The sequence below is a fragment of the Argiope bruennichi genome, chromosome 7 (genome assembly GCF_947563725.1).
Source record: "Argiope bruennichi chromosome 7, qqArgBrue1.1, whole genome shotgun sequence".
Taxonomy (NCBI): Eukaryota; Metazoa; Arthropoda; class Arachnida; order Araneae; family Araneidae; genus Argiope; species Argiope bruennichi.
The window spans coordinates 26349959-26371412 of record NC_079157.1 but is presented as its reverse complement, the minus strand read 5'-3'; the positions used below and the strand labels follow the sequence as shown (position 1 = coordinate 26371412).

Genomic DNA, 21454 nt, shown 5'->3' with positions numbered 1-21454 from the left:
TGTCAGAGTTGTTAACAAAAATCAGCTTTTTTTGTTGTTGTTATTTAATGCTTAAAAATTTAAATGAAAAAATAAACTAAATTATAAAATACCAAAAAAAACTAAAATGAAAATTTAATGATTTAAATAATTTTTTATGGAGTTTCAAATTAATTTATGTAGAACGCAATGAATATCTTTTTCAATGAAACTCATATTTTATGCAAGTAAAAAAAAAATATTGCTTCAAGTACAAGTTTCAAAATATTGATACATATTCTATTATTTCATTTTGTAATTTATTAAATAATTTTATAATGATAATTTTATTTACACAAAAAAATAAATCGATAAGTTTTTAATAGAATTGAAGTTTTAAAAAGATTTTTTTGGTTGTTGTTGCTGCTGTTGCTACTTTAAGGACAAGTTTCAGAACTTAAATTTTAAAATAACGGGAACGATGTATGAATTACTGTTCGCACTTTCTTTTCAGGATTTGAAAAATGAAATTTAATTCTTAGTAATAATTGAACAATATTTGTATTTCATTTAGGTGAGTGATGTATGTTGTAAATTTAAAAACGAAAGTATTAAATTACTAAACCATTTTTTTAATTTTTGGACTGTAATTTATTTACTTAATTTTTTTTTTACGGAAGGATACTTTATTGATTCAATAATTAATTAATATTTCGAAAGCTGCTGAAACAATTTGCTATGATTGTTCAAAAATACGTGTTGTATATCTGTAATTTCTCGCGATAAAAATAATTGATGATACATTATTTTCAAATTACAAAAGCATCGTATTTGTTTATAACATTCATAAAATATATAATTTTTATAACAATTGTTCAATTGCTTAAACAAACATTTCTCATTTATAAATTCTTTATTCCATCCTCTTTTTTCTTTTTCCAATACATATTTTTCACAACATTTTTTACTTTAATTCTGGTAAAATTATTTTTGGCTGGAACAGAGATAATAAATACACAGAGATTTTATTATATTTATTTACATTATTGTCTTTGCGAAGACAATTCTACTGAAATCATCTGGGACTCAAGCTATATTAAACTAAAAACAAAAGTGACAAAATAAGTAAAAGTTCTTAAACCTGTTAAGGGACGTTACTGCCATGTTGAATTAGTTACTATTGAGATTCAATAACTGTCAATATAAATTAGAATAAAAATAATTTCTGCCAATGTTTCTTAGCTAAATTCCAAGTTGTTTTATTTGGTAATTGCTGACTCCGATGTCCTACAGGATATCATAGCAACGCCAGAATCAATCCGCGCGCCAGCATGTTTTTCACAACAAATCAGGTTATATTTACAGTTAACAGCCGAAAATATTATTGCAATGAGTTAACGAAAAATATTTTAAAATGACAACAATGCTTTAAAAACTTATATGCAGTAAAAAATTATTATTTGCCTTTGCAAACCTAAAAAAATCGTTTGCGATTTCTTTAGCATTAAATTCAATGAAAAAGAAGATATTAATATGAAGAGAGATGAAACAGAATCGTTCGAGGTAAACAATAAATTTAGGCAGCAAAAATTACTGAAAATGTACAAAATATGTCTAGCGCTGTGTTTGAAGAAAATCATTAGACGATTTTGAGTGATACATGAACGAAACTAATGAAAGGGCACTAATTTGGCACTAATAATTGAGGGCACTAATTTTTCATATACGTAATCGTTTCCTTCAAATTTTACTTGTGTTTGAACATGGCAAAGAATCTTTTCAACGGTTTTAGTCCATTATTTGATTTTAAAAAAACTATTAACGCTTTGCTCTTTGTCTTGTATTCTGCATGAAAAGAAATTATTGTTTAGATTCTTGAAATAAAGACACACTTTTGAACAGTTTATACTCCAAAATCAAAATGCATTCATTTTCAGAATGTGCTTTATCTTTTTTCTATGTATAATTGCATTTATTCATTATACCAAATTTTTATTTTCACATTACAAATAGCAATCTTATTTTATAGAAATAAGAAAAATTTCCTTTACTTAAATAAAATCATGTTTCTTCCTAAATATTTGGTTTTTGATAATAGATTTTATCTATTCCTTTATCGCTTGTGGGAAAAAAGCAATACTAGAAATCATGCAGTTGGAAAACACTTTAAATTTAACAATTGAGTTTAAATTAGATAACCGAACATTTGCTAAGCATTAAACGCTAGAATGATAGGTAAAGCATTCTAAATAGAAGCAAATAACTTATAATAAGAACAATCAGTGAACTAACTGCTTTTTACTTTCTCTTATACGTAGTATAGAGACAGCATAATAACCTACAAAAAATTCGAACTCGAGATTTTATCCAATCTCCACGTTTTGGACTTATTTGAGTTCGAAAAACACTTCTCTGGAAAATACCTGTATGTCTGTGACAAAGATAATAAAAAAACACTTTGAGCTAGACGGTTGAAATTTGGTATAAGGTCTTTTCACTAAATTGGCAGATTATTATCAAATTTTGAATAAAATCTGTGCAGAAGTCCATCTGCCCGGCTATTCGAATATAAATTAACACGATAATTAAAAAACGAAAAGAGCTAGATAACTAAGATTCGGTACAGATTTAATATCTATAGTGTAGGCACCTGTCAAATATTAGGCCAAATCCAACAATGGGTTAATTGTCTGTCGATCTGTACTTTCAGAAATTTAAATTTCGATAATACAAACACCCAGTGACTTAAATTTATCAAATTTTGTCTGGAATTTTGTGTTTACAAGTGCAATTTAGAGTCAAATCATTCTTCCAATCGGATGAGAAAAACGTGTCTAAAGTATAAATTCTGCTTTTGGATATTATTAACCGCACGCAGGGATTAATCGCCAAATAACTCGCTAAGGATAACACGATAAATTCAGTAAAAATGCTAAATTTACGCCAAAAAAAAATATTTCGTAAATATTATAGGCCAATGTCATACAACGCTTTTTCTGGCTTGAAAAGTTTATTAAAGAGAGTACAATTCCGTTTTAACAGCGATTAAAAAGAGCCAAGAAAAAAGCATTTCACCAAATTATAAAAGTATACTCAAGTGCATTCTTATTTATTACTAGCTGTCTTTGGTGACCAGCCGGTTCTCCAATCTTAATGTTCGTTAAAACTTTAATAATTAAATATTTTATGCAATTCCTACTTTAATAGCTTCTTCATCAAAATATTTTAAAACTTCAAATTTTGATAGGCATATAATTCACTCATAATATTATATAGGCCTTCGGTCATAACGTAATATGTATCTCTCTAATGTTCTGTTAGCTCCCGTGAAATTTATGCTTTAATTAAAATGGAAAGGATTAATCTGTAATTAATATAATAATATTTTTTACTGAAACAAAACATTTTTTATGGTTACTGAAAACAGAGTCACTGAACGTTTAAAATTTATGGACACTAAAGAATATATATCTTAATTTATGTAATATCTCAAGAATTTGTCAACAAAATTTTCTCAGATTCATCATGAGCCGATCGATTCATTAACAATGTTTCATTTTAAATGTATCAAACACTAAAAAAATAAACAGAATCGTTTAAAATAATCGGTCGAAAACAGGTTTAAAAAAACTATTTAAAAAACGATATACTTAAAACTATAAGCATATACAAAAAATATATAACTAACATAAATCCGAAAAATGTTACCCTAGCCTCATTAGTGTGGGGAAAAAACTGAAGCTTTACTCATTTGGCGGTGGGGAAAATGAAAGGATTTTTTTGGCGGGAAAGATAGTTTTTAATTAATAATTAACATTCTAATTAAAAATTTAAAAAAGGGGCCCCCAGGTGCTCATTCCCGACCTCTAAGGTATACACGGGCCAAATTTGGTAGCTGCAGGTTGAATGGTCTGGCCTGTAGAGCGCCAACACACACATACACACACATTGAGCTTTATATAAGTATAGATGAAAAATTTTGAACGAGCGAATCACATGCTATATAGTTTGATGATTGAAATCGCCAAGTTGGCGAAATTTTTTCTAGGCGAATTTTGGTCGTCTTTATAACCTTCAAGTACCTTAGAGAGTATGCGAAGGTTTGGGGAGAACACTCTAAGATGAAAAAAAAGGTATGCCAGATATTTATTTTAGGAAATAATTATTTTTAAATGAAAAAAAAACAATAAAAATTTATATTTACTCATTATTTTTCATTGCTTCAAATATGTATTATCTCAAACGAAGAATCTATCAATTCTAGAACAAAAATAAATAAAAGAAAAAGTAATAAACATAAAAGATTCTCGTATTCCGAACTTGATGACACAACATCGAAGCTATAAATATCATTGACAGACCTAAAATAAAATTGTTTGAAATAAAAATACAATTCCATTAGAATAGTTTATTGCTTTCCCAATATATTGAGTTTTATAAGCAGATTTTTTTCTTCTCAACTGCACACGAATTTCAGTTATAAGCAGTCATAACTTGATGTAAAGATCTTGTCCATAAATTTCAACATCGAAAAAAAAAAAAAAAAAAAAAAAAAAGAAAAAGAACAACCAACAAGGTTTTTTTTTTTTTTTACCTTTGTATATTTGTTCTTGATGAATTTTCTAGAAAAAAATAATAATATTATTAGTTCATACAGATGAAAATACTGACTGCCAGAAAGAAATATCTAGCGTCCAAAAACTAAAATAAAATGTTTTATGTTACAGGAGAGATTACTTTTGTCATTCCGCAGTGTTTGCTTAAGTTATAAATTCTAATAGCATAATTATTTCAAATTGTACTTTCCAGATATACTGATGATAACTGCTTCCCTAAAAACAGAGTATAAAATGACGTGAGACAAGCGAAACACATGCCTTTGGTGGAATTATCATATTACACAGCTTTCGATTAACATAAGGAAAAAATTTGTTTGTAAATCGTAAGCCTAAATTTTAAACTTGAAAGCTATGATCTCTTCCTGCAACAAAAGAATCTATAACGGCTGCTGAAATAAACTTAAGAAAAATAATTCTTTTAAAATTAAACTTTTATTAAGGTACAAAGAAGATATTTCATTTTAATTATTTATTTAATTGATTAATTATCTAATTAACTATTAATTTTCGTTATTTTTTTATTTGAAATAAATATAAAATATGTAATAAAATTCTACGTTTTGGCTGAATATTTCAATAACATGCTTTCAAAACTCTATTTTAATTTCCAATGGACTTTTCTATTTAGTGGAAAAAAAGTTCTTACAATAGCTGATTTCAATTTCAAAAAAGATATTTCACGAAGAATTATTAGAATAGTAGTCAGTCATTGTTTAAAAAGTCCATTTAAAATGATTTAAAACGTTCAAAAATTACTCAAAAGTATTTTTTTCAGGGAATTATTTTATTTATTCATGTTAAAATTAGAATTTAGAATACACTAGTCATTGTATTTGCTGTTCCTTTCGAGGTTATTGTTTCTACATGCATTAAAAAAAACAAGTAATATAAAAAAATGTTTAATTCAATTCCTACATAGGACAATAAAGAAAATTTTTATTTTAGTTACTTTTTATTAAATAATTATGAAAAAAATCATTAAGTATCAAAAAATAAGAATAAAAAAATTATTGATTTTCGAAAGAATTCAACTCGCATTCTTCACCTCCACATGAAAAATACTGAAATCCTTGCATTTTCCCGATTGAGCTACTGCCTGTTGATTTCAAATTTCATTACAAACTGCTAAAACTTTATTTAAATTATTAAAAATTGATTAAATTTAATAATTAATGAATTAATACTTGAAAAAACTGTATTAACATCAAGTGTCTTTTATGCATTTTTAACGTTTAACAAACAACTTAATATGTAATGTAATATGTAATGTTTCTTTTCTGTTCTTTTTCTCTATCAATATGCGTTTTTTCTATTTTTTGCAAGAGTCCGATGTCATCAAGTGTAGCTTGTTCTTTCGTTCTAGGTTGGGTTGCTCGTCAACGGTCAAATTAAGTTTCCCGCATGGCCTCTGGCTAGGTCGGGGTATCGCACAGTCTCTATACACAGTAAATAGAATATATGTCAGGCAATTAAAATAACACAACCTGGCCATCCTGTAGAATCATGGATAATGTTACAAATCTGTAATTTTGCTACCCGGCCCGAATAGTGTCATCGTAAGAAAGACAATTGTACGATCTGTCCTGTGCATGTTGAGTGGATGCCGCGTCAATAACCTCGGAGCTTGGCGACAAATTTGGCGAGCATTTGGCGGTTTGGCGATGAATTTGGCGAGTTTGGCGACTAAATGGATACTACTGGAAAGTTCGAGAACTTTCACGATCCATCCACTAAGACCCAAGATACAGCCAGGTACGCCCTGATTGGTCCGAAGATTCCAGCCCCGTCTCCCGGAACTATAAAAGACGGGAACTCTGAAGCGATGGAGGAAGTACGGCCACGGCAAAGTATAGACAGCAAAGCACTGTGAAGTCTCTCCTTACCGGGGATAAGCCCCTGCCGGGGCTAGGCGCCCCGTCAACCCAACCATCAAGCGATGGAGGAAGTCGTGAGTATCGGAAGTCGTCGTGTGTATCGTCAGAAGTGGTGTGTGAGAGAGGAGTCGACACGTAGAGAAACTGAAGGATTAGCAAGCAAGCAAGTTGCTGAACTAATGATTAATTAATTGTGCTGCGTCATTACGATTAATTGACGGTATTTGTAGTAGAAGAAAATTATTTTGTAACAATATGAAAATATATCAAACTGATTTAACTGGAATTAAATGCGGCCGATATTGCCAGCGAATTATCTGATCGCCAAAGACGATTAATAAAATATGTAATAGGCCGGTGGTGAAGAATGGAGTTTCTTGGTTAATAACAGGAAATTAAGATATCTTTCTTCAGTTTTATTAATCAATTTTGTGAAAGAAAAACAAATAAATATTAAAAACGTTGAAAATCGAGCTGTTTATCAATTGGTATGAGTGAAATCAGGGAAATGCAACCGCTTTTTTACTTTCAGGTATACGTAGTTTACAGAAAGTATAGTAATCGTCGAAAAATTCGAATTCGAGTTTTTGACGAATCTTTACGTTTTAGACCTCCCTGAGTTCGAAAAGCACGTTTATGGAAAATATCCGTCTGTCTGTGAGAAAGTTTACTCAAAACTGCTCTGAGCTAGACGGATGAAATTTGGTATATAGTCTTTACACAAAATTTATAGATTTCTATCAAATTTTAAGCAAAATCCATTCATTTGAAGTCTGTCTCTCCGGTTGTCACCGCATTGTTCTACAGTTCTATCATTGAACTTAATGCACCTTTTACGTTATTATTCGCTCTTTGAGCTTTTTATACAATTTTAATTTTCTTATTGACCATATGTATGGCGCAGTATAGCCTATTTTGGCTCTTGTGCCATTAAAACTAACAATCCATCCATCCATCCTCTCCGGTTGTCCGAATATGTTAACATGATAACTACAAAACGAAGAGAGCTAGATTGATAAAATTTGGTACAGATTTAACTTCTATAATGTAGACACGAATCAAATTTCGAACCAAATCCAAAGAGGAGATGACTATCTGTCTGTCTGTACCCTCAGAAACATGTAAAAGCGATAACTCAAAACCACAATGATTTAATGTATCAAATTTGGTATGGAATTTCTACAAGTGTAGTTTTGTGTCAAATTCTTGTCCCACTCATTTGGTTAAAATTTGTCTAAACCCCAAATTCGGTTTTCAGATACTATTAATAGCATGTGAGGGATTAATTGTCAAAATATTCGCCAAGGCTGGCACGATGCATTCAATAAAAATGCTAAATATACACCAAAGTTTGGCATTTCGTTACTATTGAAAACCAATGCCATTCAAGGCTTTTTCTAGGATTATAACTTTATTAGTTTATATGCGAGAAAGCTTTGGGGGAAAACTTTTTAGAAGAAATGCGAGAAAACTTTTTTTCTGGATTGAATTTCCAATTTCTCGCCAATGTCATTTTAGGAGCCTCGATATCCGAAGTTACTTTTATATTTGATCAAATATTCAGAATTTAGTATTTGAATTTTGAGCCTCAATGATATGAAGAATATCAACAGGAATATTCCTTTTAAATGCATTTGAAATTTCCAAAAAAATGTCTACAAACTTGTGAATGAGAATGTTTATTTTCCATTATTAAAATCTCATGAATGTAGCGAAATAACTTTTACAGAATAACTCTAACTAAATTATAATTTTAAACAGATATGAAATTTAATTTGCTTATGCTTTAGTAAATAATTTAACAAAATTACGATTTTTAAATCATAAGCGCACATATGATCACCGGTATGTATTAACATTTAAGCCTTCTGTTGTTACCCATTAACCAATCGGAGTAGTCTCTTCAAAACTTTCTCGCATACTCAATATTAAAGATGCTATCACCTCCACCCCCTTCCATTGATAAAATTGTGAAAGTTGGGCAAGAAATTGAACGCCAGGAGAGCTCAGATTTTTATTTTCATATTCCCAAACCTTGCAATTGCGTGCTTCGTAATATATTAAAGAAAATCGGTCCTTGTGCATTAAATGCGTGGCTTTGGCGGATATTGATTCTGAAATATCGATCCTTGGCATTTTAACTTAAAAATAGTTTGTTCAGGAAATCTTGAATATTAAGTTGTGCATAAAAGATTGAATTGCAATTAAACACAACCAGCAGCTAGTCATCAAATGCGGTTGGTATAAAATAAGAAGAAATTCTAAAGATAAGAAACAAGAAATTCTCTAAGCTCCTGATTCTTACTGCATCAAAAATTTATGAAAGGGCGGAAAGTTATTTACGATAGAGCAATAAAAGCTCCCGGTAAATCACATGTTATATACTTGTGTATCTTTACGATCTCTGGTTTTATTTGGCGATTTTCAAAATATACCAAGTACACCAAAAAAATGGGTTTACCTGGCGATTTTCAAAATATACCAAGTACACCAAAAAAATGGGTTTACCTGGCGATTTTTAGATTATGCCAAGTACACCAAAAAATGGGTTTACTTGGCGATTTTCAAAATATACCAAGTACGCCAAATAAATGAGTTTACTTCGCGATTTTCAAAATATACCAAGTACACCAAAAAAATGGGTTTACCTGGCGATTTTCAAAATATACCAAGTACACCAAAAAAAAATGGGTTTACTTGGCGATTTTTAGATTATGCCAAGTACACCAAAAAAATGGGTTTACTTGAAGATTTTCAAAATATACCAAGTACGCCAAATAAATGAGTTTACTTCGCGATTTACAAAATATACCAAGTACACCAAAAAAATGGGTTTACCTGGCGATTTTCAAAATATACCAAGTACACCAAAAAAAAATGGGTTTACTTGGCAATTTTTAGATTATGCCAAGTACACCAAAAAAATGGGTTTACTTGGCGATTTTCAAAATATACCAAGTACGCCAAATAAATGAGTTTACTTCGCGATTTTCAAAATATACCAAGTACACCAAAAAAAAATGGGTTTACCTGGCGATTTTCAAAATATACCAAGTACACCAAAAAAAATGGGTTTACTTGGCGATTTTTAGATTATGCCAAGTACACCAAAAAAATGGGTTTACTTGGCGATTTTCAAAATATACCAAGTACGCCAAACAAATGAGTTTACTTCGCGATTTTCAAAATATACCAAGTACACCAAAAAAATGGGTTTACCTGGCGATTTTCAAAATATACCAAGTACACCAAAAAAAATGGGTTTACTTGGCGATTTTTAGATTATGCCAAGTACACCAAAAAAATGGGTTTACTTGGCGATTTTCAAAATATACCAAGTACGCCAAATAAATGAGTTTACTTCGCGATTTTCAAAATATACCAAGTACACCAAAAAAATGGGTTTACCTGGCGATTTTCAAAATATACCAAGTACACCAAAAAAAAATGGGTTTACTTGGCGATTTTTAGATTATGCCAAGTACACCAAAAAAATGGGTTTACTTGGCGATTTTCAAAATATACCAAGTACGCCAAATAAATGAGTTTACTTCGCGATTTACAAAATATACCAAGTACACCAAAAAAATGGGTTTACCTGGCGATTTTCAAAATATACCAAGTACACCAAAAAAAAATGGGTTTACTTGGCGATTTTTAGATTATGCCAAGTACACCAAAAAAATGGGTTTACTTGGCGATTTTCAAAATATACCAAGTACGCCAAATAAATGAGTTTACTTCGCGATTTTCAAAATATACCAAGTACACCAAAAAAATGGGTTTACCTGGCGATTTTCAAAATATACCAAGTACACCAAAAAAAATGGGTTTACTTGGCGATTTTTAGATTATGCCAAGTACACCAAAAAAATGGGTTTACTTGGCGATTTTCAAAATATACCAAGTACGCCAAATAAATGAGTTTACTTCGCGATTTACAAAATATACCAAGTACACCAAAAAAATGGGTTTACCTGGCGATTTTCAAAATATACCAAGTACACCAAAAAAAAAATGGGTTTACTTGGCGATTTTTAGATTATGCCAAGTACACCAAAAAAATGGGTTTACTTGGCGATTTTCAAAATATACCAAGTACGCCAAATAAATGAGTTTACTTCGCGATTTTCAAAATATACCAAGTACACCAAAAAAATGGGTTTACCTGGCGATTTTCAAAATATACCAAGTACACCAAAAAAAATGGGTTTACTTGGCGATTTTTAGATTATGCCAAGTACACCAAAAAAATGGGTTTACTTGGCGATTTTCAAAATATACCAAGTACGCCAAATAAATGAGTTTACTTCGCGATTTTCAAAATATACCAAGTACACCAAAAAAATGGGTTTACCTGGCGATTTTCAAAATATACCAAGTACACCAAAAAAAAAATGGGTTTACTTGGCGATTTTTAGATTATGCCAAGTACACCAAAAAAATGGGTTTACTTGGCGATTTTCAAAATATACCAAGTACGCCAAATAAATGAGTTTACTTCGCGATTTTCAAAATATACCAAGTACACCAAAAAAATGGGTTTACCTGGCGATTTTCAAAATATACCAAGTACACCAAAAAAAATGGGTTTACTTGGCGATTTTTAGATTATGCCAAGTACACCAAAAAAATGGGTTTACTTGGCGATTTTCAAAATATACCAAGTACGCCAAATAAATGAGTTTACTTCGCGATTTTCAAAATATACCAAGTACACCAAAAAAATGGGTTTACCTGGCGATTTTCAAAATATACCAAGTACACAAAAAATAAGTTTACTTGGCGACTTTTAGATTATGCCAAGATCTCCTAGCTTAATTATACATATGATGCCACGATTTCGCCAATATCACTGCATTACCTGGTTTTCTTGGGAATTTTCAGATACACCAAGTTTACGAATGCCGAGCTGCCAATCGCCAAGTTGTCGACGGTTTTCTTTTCATGGCGATTTATCGCAGGAGACGTAAACTAAACTAGAATCACATGTTATTCATAGTTTCTAAGCGCTTCGTATTTCATGGAGATTTATGGCTGGAACTGTAAAAATAAATAAGAACTGCATGATATTCTTAGTTTCAATTTTATGAATTCTTTTCTTAGCCTGGAGAGAGGTTTTTATTTTAAATTTGGTTAAGCGTTGGATTATTTTTTAATGAATTTGGTTCCTAATCGGAAATCTTTTAATGCAAAAGACAAGGTCAACTTAACAGAAACAAGTAATATATAAAATAAAAATTTTTAAGTCAATTCCTACTTAAGCCAACAATTTTTTTTAGTTACTCTTTATTAAATAATTGCAAAATTGGTGACAAACTTTACGATCATTTGGCGACATGGCGACAGATGTGGCGACTTTGGCGACCAAATAGAAATTACAGGACAAATTTAATTAATTAATTAATGTTTGAAAAAAATTGTATTGACATCAAGAAAATGTATTTGTTTAAAAAAAAATGTATTTGAACTTGAGTGGATGTATAAAAAGTATTTTATTAACGATTGAAAATTTGTGAGAGCTAATAGTAGGAATTGAAAAAAAAATGCAGAAACCGAAATTAAAAATGTTTTAAAATTTAGAATTTTAGTTTCTATTTGGTATAGGTGTACATGCTTTTTAGCACGTAAAATTCAAATTCACTAATTACGTACACATTTTTGTATATAATTGAGAAAGAATAGAACATTTCTTTTCCTTTTTGTTTAAAATGGTGGAGTGTCTAGAGTATACATTACGAATCTGCAATGTTGCTTCCCAGCACCATCATAGGAAGGATAGTATCACATTCAGTTCAATCGAATGCTGATCGGATGTCGGACCAATAGCCCTCGTACTTGGCGACAAACATGAAAACCTTTTAACGTCTAATTTGGTGGCAAAATGGATGATACTAGAATGTAAGGGAATTTTGGAGATAGGACCAATAGGAGGCGAATTATGCTTGGTTGTTCAAAAACCTTCAATGCTCTTCCGGAAGCTATAAAAGGCCGGCTATCGAAGCCGGTCGTATATAGTCCTATAGTGAGCGTGTATTGAGTGAACGGCGAATTAGTTGAATCAGTCCAGCGAAGCGTCAGCATTGGATGGAGCTCGAGCGATTAGTGGATTAAGCCGTAAGTCGAGTTTTAGAGTATTGAAGCCTTCTGTGAAATAGCCAATCGTATAGTAGTGAGTCAGCAATTGGGTGCAGCTAAAGCGACAAGAAACAGTGGAGAATAGCAGGCATTAGGAGAGATCTTAGTAAATAGCTACATGGATTCCTTCTTCCTGGTGAGTTCTGTCTCTGTGCCTGCAGCCGCTTTGTGTGCTGTTGTGGCTGCTTGCTACCGATTACTACTTGTGGGCTGCTGTGTCTTGCTTGTGTTCGTCTCGGCTGTATATTTGTCATCTTTGCATTCGTGTCTTCGTGTGAATAAACAGTGTTGTTTATTATTGAGGCCTGCTGACTGTATCACAACATATACCCACTACAGACAAACCCGTTCGAGTTTTATTTTACTTAATAATATTATTAAACTTGGCTAAGATGAGAGAAGAATTACATTTTTTTTTTTTTTTTTTTTTTTTTTTAGATTTCTGATTTTTTTTTTTTTTCTCAGTGTACTTTTATTGACTCAAGTTAGATAAAACATAACGTCATTTAAAGGATTTTTTTCTTTTTTTCTTATATGCAAAGTATTGTTATCGTCAAAAAATTCGAACTCGAGTTTTTGACGAGTGACTATTGACTATGTTTCAAACCTCTCCAAGTCCAAAAAATACATTTTTGAAATTATGCTTGTCTGCTTGTGAATACGATAACCTAAAGGTAATCTGAATACGATAACCACTTTGAGCTAAAATGATGAAATTTGATATAGGAAAATACCTAATTTGGAGATTACTAGCAAATTTTGGACGAATTCCATTAAGAAGAAGTCTGTCTCTCTCTGGCTGTTCGATTACAAGGAAACTCGATAGCTACAAAAATACCTACACTATACACTAAACACAAAAATACCTCGATACTACAAAAAAATAGATAAAGCTTGATACATACGATTATCATCTAATATATGGTCCGTATCAAATTTTGAGCCAAATATTTCGAAGGGTTAACTGTCTGTCGGTCTGTACTTCCGCATGCATATAAACGCAATCAACAACCAGCAATGGCTTAAATCAATAAAATTCGGGTTTTGATTTATGATAGTTCCTTGTCAAATTTTTGTTTCAATTGGTAGGTAAAACAGGTGTCCAAAATACATGCACACGATAAATTCAGTAAAAATGTTAGATTTGCACAAAAGCTTTATATTTCGTTACTATTGTTTGCCAAGGCCATGCAAACCATTCATGGTCTTAACCTAAAATCCACAATTTTATTTTAAGGGCGGTAGATAAAATCTTTATAGGATAGTAATATGAGAGAAATTTTCTGAATGATCCCTCAATATGGTTTTCTTTAGAATATTCACCTATCTCTAAGGATTTAAAAGTCATCTACTTGGTCCCTATTAAAATGGATAGACAGTCTGTGGTAACGAGTATAAATTAACACAATAACACAAAAACACAACGAGCTCGATAATGAATTATAGCATATGATTTTTTACACCGTGAAAAAAGGCCGGGGCAGCCTGGTTGGTAGTTCTTTGTATTCGCATCCCTTAGATTGCGCGTTCGAGCCCCACTGGCTGAAGGCTCTCCGTGTGTGTGGTAGCTGGCACACGTATAAATCTGCCGTGGTCACAAAGTCCTCCATGACGAGAGTAATACCACTGTAGGTACTGGTTCAGAGGTGATCGTTCTCTGATTCAGGTCTAAATTACGATCTGTGAATGAAATGCATGAATGAAGTCCGTCCCGTAAAATGGATTGTGACGTATGAGTAGCTAAGTCGAACTCTTGGCCCTAGTTGGCGATAATGAAAAAACAAGAGACGCTCATTCGGCTTAAATCGCTTACAACTAACTGTCAGCGGGCTTGTAAAGTGCCATAAGAGTAATACCACTGTAGGTACTGGTTCAGAGGTTATCGTTCTCTGATTCAGATCTAAATTACGATCTGTGAATGAAATGCATGAATGAAGTCCGTCCCGTAAAATGGATTGTGACGTATGAGTAGCTAAGTCGAACTCTTGGCCCTAGTTGGCGATAATGAAAAAACAAGAGACGCTCATTCGGCTTAAATCGCTTACAACTAACTGTCAGCGGGCTTGTAAAGTGCCATAAGAGTAATACCACTGTAGGTACTGGTTCAGAGGTTATCGTTCTCTGATTCAGATCTAAATTACGATCTGTGAATGAAATGCATGAATGAAGTCCGTCCCGTAAAATGGATTGTGACGTATGAGTAGCTAAGTCGAACTCTTGGCCCTAGTTGGCGATAATGAAAAAACAAGAGACGCTCATTCGGCTTAAATCGCTTACAACTAACTTAACAGCGGACTTGTAAAGTGCCATAAGTCACAACAACAACACTGTAAAATATAAAATTTGATTCAAATTTTGAACCTAATTTGTCTATTATTTAGGTTAGGCTCAATTAATTCACCATATTTTACCACACGACTAAGCAAAAAGAGCGCGCTAGAGACAGAGATCGTTCGTAACGCGTAAGCATGCAACAAAATAGAGGTTAAAATAGTCTATAGGTGGCTTAAATATAGGAAAATTATGGACTTTGAATGAAAGCGAATTCGTGCATTTTCACAATCACTTAAATTATTCCATTTCACACTTGAACAGTCGAAGATAGTTTTACTGTAAGTATGAGAAGTTTGGGAAAAAAGAATAATATTTTAGTCACTTTGAATGAATTATGAGGAAGCATTCTCTCAAAATGATAAAATATTTCGATTCACAAAAGAAATCGTAAATTTAGTCTGTCAGGAAAAGAATTCTTTTATTCATGACCGTTAATAAAGTCCGTGACTATCGAATAAGGGTGACCGCGTGATCGTGCAGCACAAGGAAATTAAAATTTATTTTTACATCGTGTACGCGTAAAAAGCTTTTTCTCTCACCTTATTCATTAAAGGACTTCACTATCATAGACGCGATAGCCACTGGTCATTCTCAATTGACCATAAAAATATCTTGCATACATTTACTGAAAAGACAAAGGCCTTTAATAACATAATAGATAAAATATTTTTCCATAACAGATAAAAATGAGATAGGATAATGGATTTGAAATTTTATTAAGATTAAATATATGACTTATTAGGAATACTTAATTGATATTACAGACTACACTGCGACTTAATAAAATTTAATTAGGTATATAAAGGAAAAGATATCCAATTAAAATAAGATAAGCGCACGCAAAAATAAAAATCCCATGTAAAAGGGAATTTATTATTTCTCAGAATATTTTATTTCATTTATCTAAATTATGCAATAACCATAAACAGGGAAATATGTTAGTTTAGTTAAAATAATTAGCAAAGTCAAAGAGCCAATCTTTCAGCTCCAAGCACTGGTTCGATTTTGTCATTTTTTATTATTATTTTCAGTGGAAATTCATGATCCATTAGATACATAAGCAAAGATCACATGTCCCCCATCGCCTTCTATTTTTGAGAGCAATTTAAAAAATACTGCTTCACTGCAGTGGCGTAACATTAGTGGGGGGGGGGGGAGACAAGAGAAACATATATGCACCGAATGCCACTCTTAGTGGACATCATTAAGACAAAACATTAGTGTATTTATTCATTTTTTTTTTAGTCAAATATGATAATAGTAGAAAAGCAGTATCATATCGCGCCCTATTAGCATAAAATGTTTGATAACATAGATGCGATAACATATACGATATGCTAAAGGGGATTTTTGTCATTTATACTTTTAAAGTCACTGGTGACGACGAGGGGGGGGGATCATGTTATATACCGGACACCTCTTACCCTCATTACGCCCTTTTTCGTTGTACATTTTCTATGGATAAAAGCATCGATATATCCTCCAGTCAATTTCCCAATTTGTGTTGAGTGTCTGAGAGAGTGCTTCAACTCAAGGTTCTTCATCTCCGGACATGACAGGTGAATAGAGTCATAGCATGACACTGAGATTATTTAGTAAGTGGTTGTGCAAGATAAATTGAGGATTAACTTGTTAGATAACAATTTTCAAATGCATCGGAAACAAAAAAAATATGAAGAAAAGAGGAAAGAAATTTCATGGTTGATTTCCGCAAATTTGGTGCAAAGTCAAGTCAGTGGAAAAGCTACGGTGATGTACTAGATATGTCGGAGATGACGAGGTCGCTTAGTATTTTTTGGATCCCCGCAGTCACAGACCTGATTTTAGCAATTTTATTTGCCACTTTGCAAACATAAATGATCCAAGCAATGTGCAAATATAAATAAAAGTAGTACTTGCATTTTCTGTTTTAAAATGTCATATTCGACAAATCACCAAGTTCTTCAAATCATCAAATTATGAATTAATACCACTAATATGCTTTATAAAAAAAGCTCGTCTCCGATGGCAGCTAGTAATGTTAAGAAAATAAAAATGCCTTTGCGTTTCTTAAATACCTACTCTTCCAAACATCAATAACCATCAACACGTCAGTTCTCGAGATTTTCCCCAAGATTCTTCTAAGTTCAATTCTTCCTAATAATAATAAACATATTTTTGGAATTATTTCCTTTTTGGTTATCTCGCAAAAAGCATTTTCTTTTCCCCTTCTTTGCTTTGATAATTATATTTGCATAGTTTTTATATAATCGACCATATTGCTTCTCATTTTTTGTTATTTAAAACTTTCCTTCATGTCCCGTGTATAAAATTAATTCGTGTGTATATTATCCTTATTCGCAATTCATTGTCAATAATTGCTTATGTTCATTTTAGATATACTAACTGATATATACGATGTTTTCCGAGATTAAAATTCTTTCATGTATTTATAACACTTTTTTATGTAAAAACTACTTTTGTGCACCGTATTGAAATCCATTTATCATCTAAAAAATTTATCGTTTGGTTTTAATTAAAATCAAAATAAGCAGTTGAGCAGACGATTTTTAAAAACCGCCGATAGTTAATCTTTTTGATATATTATTGATATTTGTTATAGTAATACTGCGAATTTTTTTTTATGGATGATGAACAATGGTTGTCTTTATTTCCGTAAATGATCGAAACTTATATTTGAGCATGATTAAAATACTACTTTAAAATCAATAAAAACATTATTAAAAGACTGATAAAAAAAAGAGAAATTTTAAAAATTAGTGACAGAATAATTCAAAGTGCAAAAACAAACGTTTGTTCATTTCTAATTAATTGAATGTTTAATTAATTTCTATGCTTAGAAAATCTGATAGTATTCTTTTTTACCCCATATAATAAGTATGCAAATTTTAAACGAAGATATGAAACATACATATATATATATATGGTTCATTAACTTTTATTTGCATTACGAATTTACCATCTTCTATTGATTGTTCAATAAATCTTTCTTAAGTTTTTTTTAATTACTTAAAGCTTATTCCACTGGTTAAAATGTATGCATATTAACCTAGAATTAATGATATTACTTAAGTAATTACTTATTTGTTATTTCTTTTCACAATTTTGTCAAATTTTTTGCAAAACATTCATCCAAGACAGCTTTATAATGTGTTATACATGTTTATTGTATGAACATTACGTGTTATAAAACAACATCTGCAATATAATGTAATATTATTGAATATTGACTAATATAATACCGCGCGATATTGTAGAATAATGTGTAACAGGCTGCGCTATCTGGTTTAGCCCTTGTATCGAACTCCAGATTTTGACGAATCTCCACGTTTCAGACTTAGCTAAGTTCAAAAAACACGTTTTGGGGAAATATCCCTCTGTCTGTTCGTCGGTCTGTGACAAAAATAACTCATTAATACTTTAAACTAGATAGATAAAATTTGGTATACGGTCTTCACACCAAATTTGCAGATTTCTATCAGATTTTGAGTAAAATCTTATCAGAGGAAGTGCGCCTGTCCGGTTGTTCGAATATAAGTTAATACGATAATTACAAAACGAATAGAGCTAGATAGATAAAATTCGGTACACGGATTTAATATCTATAGAGTAGATACCAATCAAATTTTTAACCAAATCCAAGAAGGGGTTCAGAAACATTTAAACGCAGTGATCAAAACTCAAAACGCAGTGATTTAAATACATAAAATATGGTATGGTATTTTATGACTATATGCGCCATTTTGTGCTCGTGTCAAATCTTGGTTTCAATGGGTTAGGAAGAAATACATCCAAGACACAAATTCGGTTTTTGGATAGTATTGCCGCATTGAAAAAAGGCATTAGACTCTCCATAGCCGAATGGTCGTAGTACTGGTCTCTTAATCAAGAGATCTTAAGTTCGTATCCCGCTAGAGACAATGCGATTCACAGTCTGTGTAAATATTTAATTCCTTGATTTTATGTTTTCTTTTATTTCATGTTCCAGAAGATTCTGGACATTTCTTTAGTATAACAGACAAGTGTTCTGGACTTTTCTTACTGTCTCCAGAAAAGTATTCTGGAACTTTCCCTGCTAGTATAAAAGCAGAAGATTTGTCAGTCACTGTGTTCTCAGTTCAGAGTTGAGTTAATAAATTGGTTTAGCTCTACTTCGTGTGTGTGTGTGTGTGTGTGTGTGTGTGTGTGTGTGTGTGTGTGTGTGTGTGTGTGTGTGTGTTTCCCTTTATTTCATGTTCCAGAAGATTCTGGACATTTCTTTAGTATAACAGACAAGTGTTCTGGACTTTTCTTACTGTCTCCAGAAAAGTATTCTGGAACTTTCCCTGTTAGTATAAAAGCAGAAGATCTGTCAGTCACTGTGTTCTGAGTTCAGAGTTGAGTTAATAAATTGGTTTAGCTCTACTTCTTGTGTGTGCCATTGAGTTCCACACTAAAGAACCTACGTGACAGTATTAACCGCCAGGATGACACAAAAGATTCAGTTAAAATGATAAATTCGTGCCCAAACTTAATATTTCGTAACTATTGCCTTGTAAGACGTTCGCTGGAATAACACCTTTATGAGAGAGTATGCGAGAAAATTTATGGGAGACCCCCCCCCCGCTGGTTCTTCAATGAATTTCGTCCAAAATTCGACAGATATTTAAAATGTTAGCATTCAGTCTATGTGTTAAATTTCATTCCTCAAGCTCAATGCATTCTTGAATCATCTGACTCGCACACAAGTAGACAAAAAGGCATAATTCCAAAGTTTTGCTTTCAGCCCAGGGATGTCTGAAACGTAGAGGCTCATCAAAATCTCGAGGTCGAATTTTTTTACGGCTATAATACTTCTTCATTGAAAAGATTAAAAAAAAGGTCTCTTTTTTCTTTCTTTTGTGAAGTTTGCCTGCAATTAAGTAATTAAAACTCTTCTAGAAGTCAATTTTCTTTCCCGGAAATGTCTTTTCTTTGGGGATTTTCGATCTTAAACATTTCTTTGAGTCACTTATCACTTCAGATCTCTCTTTGGCGTCATTCCATTTCCTTGAAGCGCGAATTCAGATACAATCGCTCCAGCAGGAACAATTCACTTACGGATGACACAAGTGCGCGGGATTCTAAAAAAAGAAACATTACAAACTCTTTTGCTGACCTGCAGGAGAGTTTTCATTTCTTCTCTTTCAATGAAAACATAGGTCATGGCTCATTGGCTTTGTTTAAAATTTTGAATCCTGTATATTGATAGAAACATAGAAAGACATCTTATGTCTATAAAGATGAATGCTATGTCATATTACTATAATATTTCAGTAAATGTTCAACTGGATTTGAAAATCAATATCTAAAATTTTCACTAAAACTCTTATTAAAATGTATGGTGTATGTGTTTAACTTGACATCTTATGTCTATAAAGATGAAATTTTGTAACATTCCTAATGGGCTAGTTTTGAAAATTTGTATGCTTATGTATTCAGAATGTCAAAAAATTGTGTCATTATTTTTAGATTTTAATTAATTATTATTGCTTTAAATTTAAATTTTTATGCTTTGCTCGTGGATATTTTAAAAATCTAATTAAAATCCTAATTAATTACCTAATTTGTTTATCATAATTTAACCCATATTAAATTCACTCTATAATAGTTCTTTATTTCCTGATTCAATTCCACCTTTTTATTTAATGAATACTACACAAGATCTGTAAAGTTGCTTTAATCAAGAAGTTCTCACTCCGACTAAATATAATATATATATATATATATATACTATTGTGTTGTAGATTGAAGTATCTCGTCGCTTCTTCCTGCTTGTGCATAAATTATGCCTTCCGAGATGGAACAAAGAGAAGTTCGAAAATTTTTTTTGTGTCCTCGTTTATATATATTTTACATATATACATTCATATGAGAGAAACTGGAAAATTAAATATTAGCTCTTAGAACCTTTAACTTCAATAACTGGACAAGTTTGAATTCTTTTCGTCGCCAATTAATTGCGCCATTTTGAGGTATAATTAACCATAATAATGCTGTTATTATCATTATCACTCAAAAATAATTTTAAATCACATGATAAGAATGACATGGTATAGCTAAAAAAAGAAGTTATCTTTTTTGTGATAAAATATAGTCCTTCAAAGCTGATTGATATGAATAAATGATTTCATTAATACTCACGGTCTTTGGCGATCGTATTAAAGTTAATTAATAAGTTAATATTATGTTAAAGTCACATCAATAAGATATTAATTAAAGTTAAGTCAATATTATGCCGGACAAATTTAAAGAAAAACATTGCAAATAAATCAAGGCAAGAGAAAGTGCTACTTTGTGAATGCGTAATAATGACAGAGCTCTTTGATTAGTTAGCTACGCTCGCAAAGTGAAAAATTGATTGGTAATTGGCGAAATTAGCGCAGTATTGAGATTATCAACATTTCATTTTGCAGTATATTTCGAAGTGGGGAAAACGATTGTGAGCGACTAATGATGAGATATTGATGTGTCCTTTTATATGAAGTAAAAATTTGCGAAATCGGTGCAGTA

At 31.6% G+C, this 21454-nt stretch overlaps 1 protein-coding gene across 1 annotated transcript in view; it reads left to right on the top strand.

Annotated features, from left to right (window-relative positions):
- The window catches only part of LOC129975680 (uncharacterized), a 182104-nt gene that overhangs the window by 101838 nt on the left and 58812 nt on the right, over nucleotides 1–21454 (top strand). The gene's annotated exons all lie outside the window — the stretch shown is intronic.